General features: G+C 45.5%; 1 protein-coding gene across 6 annotated transcripts in view; it reads left to right on the top strand.

Annotated features, from left to right (window-relative positions):
• Positions 1-965: 965 nt before the first annotated feature.
• C14H8orf89 (chromosome 14 C8orf89 homolog) overlaps positions 966-9378 on the top strand; it is a 30261-nt gene continuing 21848 nt past the window's right edge. For 5 of the 6 annotated variants that reach the window (XM_059874446.1, XM_059874448.1, XM_010812109.4 and 2 more), the window contains exon 1: positions 966-1109. The gene's annotated coding sequence lies outside the window, so the exon portion shown is untranslated. Of the gene's footprint in view, positions 1110-5672; positions 8502-9378 lie in introns of all 6 variants that reach the window. The other variant, XM_059874445.1, reaches the window with a different exon arrangement.

Genomic DNA, 9378 nt, shown 5'->3' with positions numbered 1-9378 from the left:
ACCTTCCTGACCCCTGGGATCACACAACGAAGGGTTTAGGTTCCAGGTGTAATGTGAGTTGTAATGTGTAATGTGAGTCCTTAATCAGAGGAGCTAGGAAAGATTAGTATCGAGCTTAATGAAAACGGAAAAGTGGTATGCTGAGAGCAGTTTCAGCACTTCGGATTTTGTGGAATCTGAAGGGCTAAACTTGCAACCCCAGTGGAGAGGTCAAGAAATAGGATTTACAACAACTTGGTAAGAGCATATATAGGCTAAGTCAGGCTGCTAGGCTTCCCCGCCGAACCTTCTACCGAAGAACTTCGACAAAGGAGGCGTAGAACGCAGAATTCTTGAGGGCACGGTGAGGGAAACGGGAACTCGGGACGACGGAGTCACAGAGATTGGCTAGTCAGGTACTGCTGGTCTAGACTCATCAGTACTCTGGAGAGCCTGGTTAGTTTGAATCTTAAAATGCAACCCAGAGAGCCTCACCTCACCAACCTTGTCCAAGTGCCCACTACCCACTCCATCTATAGTACGTGGCACCACTTTAATGCCGCACTGACCTGCTGTCGGGACTGAGTCTCGTTTCCGCAGACTCCTCCCACCCCACCCCCTGCAGCCGTGATCTCGCAGGCGGCGGCACCCTAGAGTAGTTGTCCAGTAAGTCCTGGCTGCCTCCCGCCGCCCAAGCACCATCCTGGCGCGGCACCCTGACCCCCGCGGCACGCCCTCAGGTGACCGCCCGCCGGGAAGCTCCCGGCGCCTAGCAACGGGCGCGCGTAGCGGGCGGGCGGGGCGGCAGCCGTATCACCCGCATCCGGGCCCAGCAGGGCGGGGCTGAGCGGCGGGCGCGCCGCCCTCCAGAGCGTCGCCGGGCTGCCGGCCGCCGAGCATGTTCGCCCCAAGAGCGGCGCCCGAGCGAGCGCGCGGCCGCCCGCCCCGCCCCGCTGCCGCAGCTCGGCCCGTCCCGGCCGGGGGTTGGGCTCGGCGCCGGGCCGCCGCTGGCTCCAGCGCGGTTCGCTGCCCCCGCTGAAGCCGCTGCGGGAACCGCAGACCTGGGCGCCGCCGCCGCGGGCCGGGCCGGCGAAGAAGCTTCTCTCGTCCACGGCCGAGCTGCGGGGACAGTGAGTGCCACCGGTTCCGGTGCCGGGGGGGCCCCTCCAGGGACCTCCCGGGGGGTAGGGGTGGCCTAGAGTTAGGCCTGCAAGGGAGGTGGGTCGCTGAGGTCACCTGGTCCGGCCCCCTCCCATCCAGGGGAACCAGCTTCCTGACGCACGTGGTCTCCTGATTCTCTTGGCGAGGGGCTGGCCGGGGACCGGGCTTGAGGACCTGACGGAGGCTGCGGGCGGGGCCGGTGCAGAGACGTGCGAGTAAGACCGGGCGAAGAGACCTCTTTAGCATCGAGGCCTTCCCGCACTCCCAGCACACTCAGTGGGCCCTCGAGTGGACACACCCTTACGGGTTCGCCCTCCGACCCTCCTAGGGCTTAAACTGAAGAGGGGATTGAATGTGTTTCTGTTTTCTTCGACTACTTTGGCATCTCCCTTCCTTCCCCAGCAGCACTTTGGATGCCGACCGTGTTAGTCACATAGCTCTGGCCCGCTTTTCATTGCCATTTTTCCTTGTCCCACTTATGATTTACCTATATAATTTGTGTATTTATTACTTTTTTTCCTCGAGGGATTAAAAATGCTAGAAAAGATTTGTGCGACGCAGGTGGTCTGTTCTGTCGTACTGGTCATCTCATTCTACAGCCTTCCTAGGGTCATAGACATGAAAACTGGAGCTTTTCCATAGATAAATGAAAATTTACAACCATTTTCAGGGCTTCCCTTGTGGTTCAGCTGGTAAAGAATCCGCCTGCAGTATGGGAGACCTGGGTTCAATCCCTGGGTTGGGAACATCCTCTGGAGGAGGGAGAGGCTACCCACTCCAGTGTTCTGGCCTAGAGAATTCCATGGACTGTATAGTTCATGGGGTTGCAAAGAGCTGGACACGACTGCGCAACTTTCACTCACTCACTCAGGGTATTATACTTTCTGAAGTGTAAGAATCCCTGTTTGTTATCTTTATTGACTTTTTATCTACATTGTTTTTTAAATCAATTTTTGTTGGATCATTTGGGCTTCCGTGGTGGATCAGACAGTAATGCATCTATCTGCCTGCAATGCAGGAGACCCAGGTTTGATCCCTGGGTCAGGAAAATACCCTGGAGAGGGGAATGGCTACCCACTCCAGTATTCTTGCCTGGCGAATCGCATGGACAGAGGAGCCTATAGTTGCTTTATAATGTTTGTTGAGTTAGTTTCAGCTGAACAGCAAAGTGAATCAGCTATAAGTATACATATAAAAAGAGGGAATATAAAAAAAATAAGTATACATATATTCCCTCTTTTTTTGGATTTTCTTCCCATTTAGGTCGCTACAGAGCACTGAGTAGAGTTCCCTGTAGGTTCTTATTAGTTATCTATTCCATATACAGTATTAATAGTGTATGTATGTCAATCCTAACCCCACAATTCACCCCATCTACATTTTTAATGGTGAGTTTAAATCTTACATTACATGGCATTTCTTCTAAAATACTTCTGACATTTTTTTTCAAATTCTTATATTTTTGAAATTGCGTTATAATACAGTTGTATTTCTTATTCAAACAGCACTGAAGTATACAGACTTAAAGATGAAACCCCTTAGTTTCTACTCCTTTACTTTCCAACACTTCATAGAGTTAATTTAGTATTTATTCTTTCATTCTTTTTACACTTATGTTTTTGATCATTAATGAAATCATATGGATTCTTTTGAGAAATTACCTTTTTAAGAAGATATGGAGAATACCTTTCATATCAGTTTGCTTGCATTCTAAGTTGCTTGCATCATGTCCAACTCTTTATAACCCCATGGACTGTAGTCCACCAGGCTCCTCTATCCATGGGATTCTCCAGGCAAGAATACTGGAGTGGGTTGCCATGCCCTCCTCCAGGGGATCTTCCCAACCCAGGCATCAAACCCACATTACGTCTCTTACATCTTCTGTATTGGCAGGTGAATTCTTTACCACTGGCACCGCCTGGGAAGCCCCTCATATCAGTTTACTTAGAGCTTCATTGAATATTTCATAGATGTGTCATATAGATGTATAATCATATGGTATAGATATATCATAATTTATGTAAACATCCTTAAGTTTGGTTCCAGTTTTTCTTTATCACAAACAATGAAATAGTGAACACTCTTACACATGGGAACAGTTTTATAAAGTGAATTCCTTGAAGCAGAATTGCTGGGTCAAATGTAATTAAAAAGACGTTGGTGGAATCTTGCTTTCCAGAATGTCTTTACTGATTTACATTTCCATAAACAGGCTGTGGTGAAAAAAAAAAAACAAACCTGTGTTTATTAGTATTTAAAAACAATAGTTCCCACTTATTGAGTGTTTATTACATGTCCAGCACGGTGCTGAGCACTTGGCATGCATTTAAAAATTTAATCCTCACTAACTCTGTGAGAGTCAGAGGCACTATTAATTTTTCCACGACCCTATGATTATGCAGCTTTTAAAGAGCAGAGCCAAGATTAGAATCCAGGTTCATTTAACTGCAAAGCTTGTGTTCTTTGTTGGGTCTGAATGCCTGGTCAGTAGTTGACAGGGAACTGTTTCATTGGGTGGTTTGAGGATTCAGTGAGATTATGTGTTTGGTGTTACAGTATTATTAATATGTAGTTTCTTGCTCTACTAATTCCTGTAGAATTGGACATGATTCCGTTTTTTGCATGATTCTGGTTTCCTCTGGATTATTTCCCTCTCTAGTCACTTTTCTGCATCCTCTTTATCTTCCTACCCATCATATATTTTAAGGGAGTCTGGCTTTCTTCTCCCTCAAAAATCTCCGTTGCAAATCTAGTCCAATCTTGTTCTCAATTCTCACCAGTAAATAGATAACTCTTAAAAACTTTATCTCTAGGACTTCCCTGGTAGTCCAGTGGCTACAGTCCGCCCTCTCAATGCAGAGGGCCTGGGTTTGGTCAGGGAACTAAATCCCTCATGCTGCAAGTAAAAGATCTCAAATAGTGAGATGACAATGGGAGATCCCTCATGCTGCAACCAAGATCGAAGACCCCACATGCTGCAACCAAGACCCAGTGTGACCAGACAAGTAGATATTAAAAAACAAAGCAGAACTTCATCTCCGAACCAAACCTATAGCCCTCAATTTTCTGTAGCTTAGATCCACGTTATATATCTCCACCCCCATGTCCTATACTCATTTTGTCTAAAACAGAGCTGCTTGGCGTCTTTGACTCTCCAGGGCTTTATTCACATCTTTTTCTTTTTTTTTAATGTGGACCATTTTTAAAGCATATATTGAATTTGTTACAATATTACTTTTTTTTTTTTTTAATGTTTTGATGTTTATGTCCATGAGACATATCAGATCTTAACTCCCAATTGAACCCTCACCCCTTGCATTAGAAGGTGAAGTCTTAACTACCAAACTGCCAAGAAGTCCCCCTCCTTTCACATCTTCCCCATCAGGGCCTCTACCTGCATTTCAGCTGATCTAAATTCTATCTAAGTGTCATTTTCCAGTTTATTTCAAGTATTTTGTGAGCCCCCTCATGAAAATTATATCTCCCTGCTTTGAACTCTTCTAATGTGAGATAATGTATATATCTATCTGTCTAGCTCTCCTAAGACCTTAATGTGGCACTTTGCCTTATAGCTGTGTGAGTGGCTACTGTCTTTCCTTCTGGGCTGGAAATTCTGTGAAGGCAGAATCTCTAGTTCACCTTTGTATTTGTCATGCACGTAGCACTTTTATCGTGCATAGACTTGTAGATAGTATATGCTTAATGAACATGTTTAAGGAAGAGAGCTAATATATTCACCCTCGGGAATAAAAGATTGCATGTATTTGTGTGAGTGCTAAGACACTTCAGTCATGTCTGACTCTTTTCGACCACATGGACTATATAGCCCACTAGGTTCCTCTGTCTGTGAGATTCTCCAGGCAAGAATACTGGATTGGGTTGCCATGCCTTCCTCCAGGGGATCTTCCCAACCTAGGGATCTAACCCAAGTCTCTTATGTCTCCTGTATAGCAGGCAGATACTTTACCATCTGAGCCACCAGAGAAGCCCTATGTATTAGGGTATTGCTAGCTATAATGACAAATAGTCCCAAACATTTTTTATATAATGTAGAAATTCATTTCTTACAGGTCACTTCCAAGGCAGATGTTCCTGATCAGCAGGCAGCTTTTTTCCCATTGGTACTAGGATCAAGGCTTTTCCATTCATTAGCTTCACTGTCGGTTTAAGTGCAGCCTGTGGGAGGGAAAGGAGGAAGTATGGAGGAAGCAGACCCAGGGGAATTCCCTGGTGGTCTAGTGGTTAGGGCGCTGCACTCTTACTACAGAGGGCTCGGGTTCAGTCCCTCGTCAGGGAACTAAAATCCCACAAGCTGAATGGCTTCAAAAAAAAAAAAAAAAAAGCAGGCCTGCTTCCTGTAAGCTTCTTGCAGAAAGTGTTACACATTGCATTCACCTGCATTCTAATCAAGGGTAGGTGGCCACTTTCTAGGAACAACTCTATTCTCCAGAGGAAAAAAGAACTTGGGGCATCCAGCCTTCTCTGCCACAGTTCATTTCTATTTATCAAAATCTGTGGGGCTTTGCTTGCAGATACCTTGCTCAAAAACAGAACAAAACTTGGGCTACCCTGGTGGTTCAGTGGTAAAGAATCTGCTTGCCAGATTAGGAGACACGGGTTCAATCCCTGCTCTGAGAAGATCCCACATGCAGCAGAACAACTGAGCCCCTGCGCTGAAACTGCTGAGCCCACGTGCCACAGCTACGGAAGCCCATGCGCCCCAGAGCCCGTGCTCTGCAACAAGAAGCCACTACAGAGAAGCCTGTGAACTGTAACTAGAGAGTAGCCCCCACTCCCCACAACTAGAGAAAGCCCGCACAACAAGGAAGACCCAGCACAGCCAACAATCAATAAATGATTAAAAAAAAAACCAAAGCAAAACTCTCCTACTGCCCTAATTTGGTTAGGTCAGCAAAAGCTCTGTTGTCCCACAAAATCTAAGCATAGATTTATCATCAATGTGTATCATAATGAACTGTAATCGTTCATTTACTGTTCCCCTGAGTAGAGTGTACACTTTGCATCTTATTCATTTTTGTATTTCAACTCCTAACACAGTGACTGGCATTGTGGATACATAAGCAACTAGCTTTCTCAATAAATCCACAGCTTGCCTTTTTTTAAGTTCATTTGATTATTTTGGTTTAATCAAAGCTAAAAATAAAGGTAATATTACCATCTACTCTTTGATGTTGGGCTGTTTTCAGTCTTTTTGCTTTTCTGTTATAAAAAATTGTTGGATTTGACGTCCTTGAAGGTAAATATTTGCATGTATCATTGATCATTCCTTTAGGATAAACTGGAAGTGGGATTTCTGGGTCCAGCGTATATTAAAAAAAAAAAAAATCGACCCCATGGACTGTAGCCTGCCAGGCTCCTCTGTCCATGGGATTCTCCAGGCAAGAATACTGGAGTGGGTTGCATTTCCTACTCCAGGGGAATCTTCCAGCCTAGGGATCGAACCTGGTCTCCTGCATTGCAGGCAGATTCTTTACCATCTGAGGCTCTTGGGAAGCCCAAAATATATAAAATTATAAAGACATAAGTATGGCTAGGTTGCTCTCTGGAAATATCACACTAACACTTACAGTGAAATCTTCTGAGAGTACCTGCTTCCTTGAACCCCATCTTACACTGTCTAGTAGTAGAGAAAAAAGTCTGTACTATTTTCAGGACAGAAGTCATAGCTCATTATGTTATTTTGCTTTTATTTGAATATTAGTGAGGTCAAACCTTTATTGGCCATGTATGGGTTTTTCTTTTTTTTTCCTGTAACGAGTTATCTGGTTTTTTAATTAACACACTGTCTTGGGCTTCACTTGCTTATTGACTTTTAAGTATCTTTACATACAAAAGAAATTAAATTCTTCAGTTCTTCATGTCATTGTTTGAAACATTTTTCTGGGAACTTCTGGCCAATGTGGCAGAGGAAGCGGACATGGAAGAGACTCCACTTGGCTTCCCTGTATTTCAAATGAGGGGTAAAGTGTATTAAGATCATTTATGGGCATGTGGCTGAGCTAGGAACCAAAAGGAGGAAATCCCCAGGTGGCAGAAATGAAGGAAAGCTCACACAGGAAGGCAGTGCTGAGCATCTGCTGGGAGCTGAGAGTCACAAAGGAGTCCTGTTCCAGTTACCATGACTGCATCACAAACTTCTCCAAAACGTAATGGTACAAAACAGCCCTTTATTGTGCTCACAGATGCTGTGGGACCGTGCCGGAATTTGGATATGGCGGCAACAGCTTGCCTCTGCTTCGCCATGGCTGGGGCCTCGCATGGAAGATTTGAAGGCTTAGGTCTGGGAACACCTGCAGGCTCACTCCTCCATCTGGTGGCTGATCCTGGCTGTGGACCGAGACCTTAGCTGTGGATATCACATGGAACCTTTCTATGGTGGCCTCTCCCTGTCACTTAGCTTCCTCACAAAATGGTTTTTGTTGTGAAGTCACATTATCACGTGGTTCAGGGACCACAGTAGAAGAAATTGGTGTATTGACTGACCTGATACCTCTGAAACCCAGGGCCAGGCACAGACCATTTGAGAGCATACGGAGAGATGTATAGCGGTTTCCACAGCTCAGGGAGCACTGTTGTCCTGGAGATAGCAATCTCTCTAAAGATGAGCTTGTAGGGGCTTCCCTGGTGACCCAGTGGTAGAGTCGCCTGCCAATGCAGAAGACGGGTATTGAATCTTTGGTCCGGAAAGATCCCACATGCCCTGGAGCAACTAAGCTGGTGTACCACATTAAACCTGTGCTCTCAAGTCCAGGGGCCACAACTACTGAAGCCTGGCAGCTCTGAAGCCCATGCTCTGCAACAAGAGAAGCCACCACGATGAAAAGCCCGTGCACCACAGCTAGAGAGTAACCGCTGCTCGCTGGAGCTAGAGGAAAACCACGCAGCAAGGGAGACCCAGCACAGCCGAAAAAGCAAGCAAACCAGAATCCCACCTTCCAATGCAGGGAACTCGGGTTCAATCCCTGGTCGCGGAACAAGGATCCCACATGCAGCTAAGCCTGCAAGCCACAACTAGAGAAGCCTACACACCACATTGGAGGCCCGGTAGAGCCCAAAACTTTTAAAAAATAAAAATGAGCTTGCAGTCAAAGGTTATAAATCATACAAGGAATCCACAAGACCCAGTGGATGCAGCAAATGGGAGATCTGTGCTGAAAAACTGAAAATAATACACATCTTGGAAAAAAATGTTACAGTATTTAAGGAGATGAAGGGATGAAAACCATAAGGCAAGAATGGGACAGTGTGACTAAGAACAGGAAAAGATCTAAAACTGCACACTTAGCCAGAAGGGTAAAGCGGAAGAGTCACTGAGTCAAGCAGTGCCTCCTGGACTCCAGGTATTAATTGGTTCTTGACCTATAATAATAAGAATCATGATGATTATGGTAATAGCAGCTATCATTTGTTTCTATATGTAAAAATACCTTCTGTCATCTGTACTGAGATTCTTGTTTGAGAATTAAAGCAGTATACTGCTCATATTCTGCTGGACCATTGCCGAATAGTTCCTGTGTTACATCATCAGACTTGTGTGTATGTTCGTTCCCCCATCGTGTCCAGCTCTTGGCAACCCTGAGGACTATAGCCCATGAGGCTCCTCTGTCCATGGGATTCTCCAGGGAAGAATACTTGAGTGGGTAGCCATTTCCTTCTTCAGGGGATCTTTCCGACCCAGGGATCGAACCCTGGTCTCCCACAGTGCAAGCAGATTCTTTACCATCTGAGCTACCAGGGAAGCCCATTATATTATCAGACTTGGAGGGAAGTAATGACACGTTCTCATTTTTAAATTGTTACTTTGCCTTAGCCAGTGTGGCAGGCCTGCTAAGGTTTACTCACAGTGCCTATTCCTTCATCTTTCTAGTAAAAGGACCCCTGATTTTTAAGCTGGGTACATCATGCCCAGAGCGGATGACATTTTTCATGACCCTTTACAGCTCAGTGTGTCCACGTGGCTAAGTTCTGACCAATGGGATATAAGTAGAATTGTGTGTATGACTTCCCAGAAGTAGCTTTAAAGAAAGGGAGAACGCCTCTCCCTTTTCCCTTCCTTCTCTCTGTAAGCTGGAGCTCAGTTTGGTATTTTTTCAGTTGTGGAGAATGCCTATCATATCCAAAGGTAGAAGAAGTCAGATAGTCAAGTCCTCATCTGCTTTTTCTTTGTTTTGAACGCTCACTACCATTCACCTGAACAATTGCAGTAATTTCCTCATT

Source organism: Bos taurus, chromosome 14 (assembly GCF_002263795.3).
Source record: "Bos taurus isolate L1 Dominette 01449 registration number 42190680 breed Hereford chromosome 14, ARS-UCD2.0, whole genome shotgun sequence".
NCBI classification, from domain to species: domain Eukaryota; kingdom Metazoa; phylum Chordata; class Mammalia; order Artiodactyla; family Bovidae; genus Bos; species Bos taurus.
The sequence above is the reverse complement of the archived record's forward strand: the minus strand, read 5'-3'. Positions and strand labels throughout refer to the sequence as shown.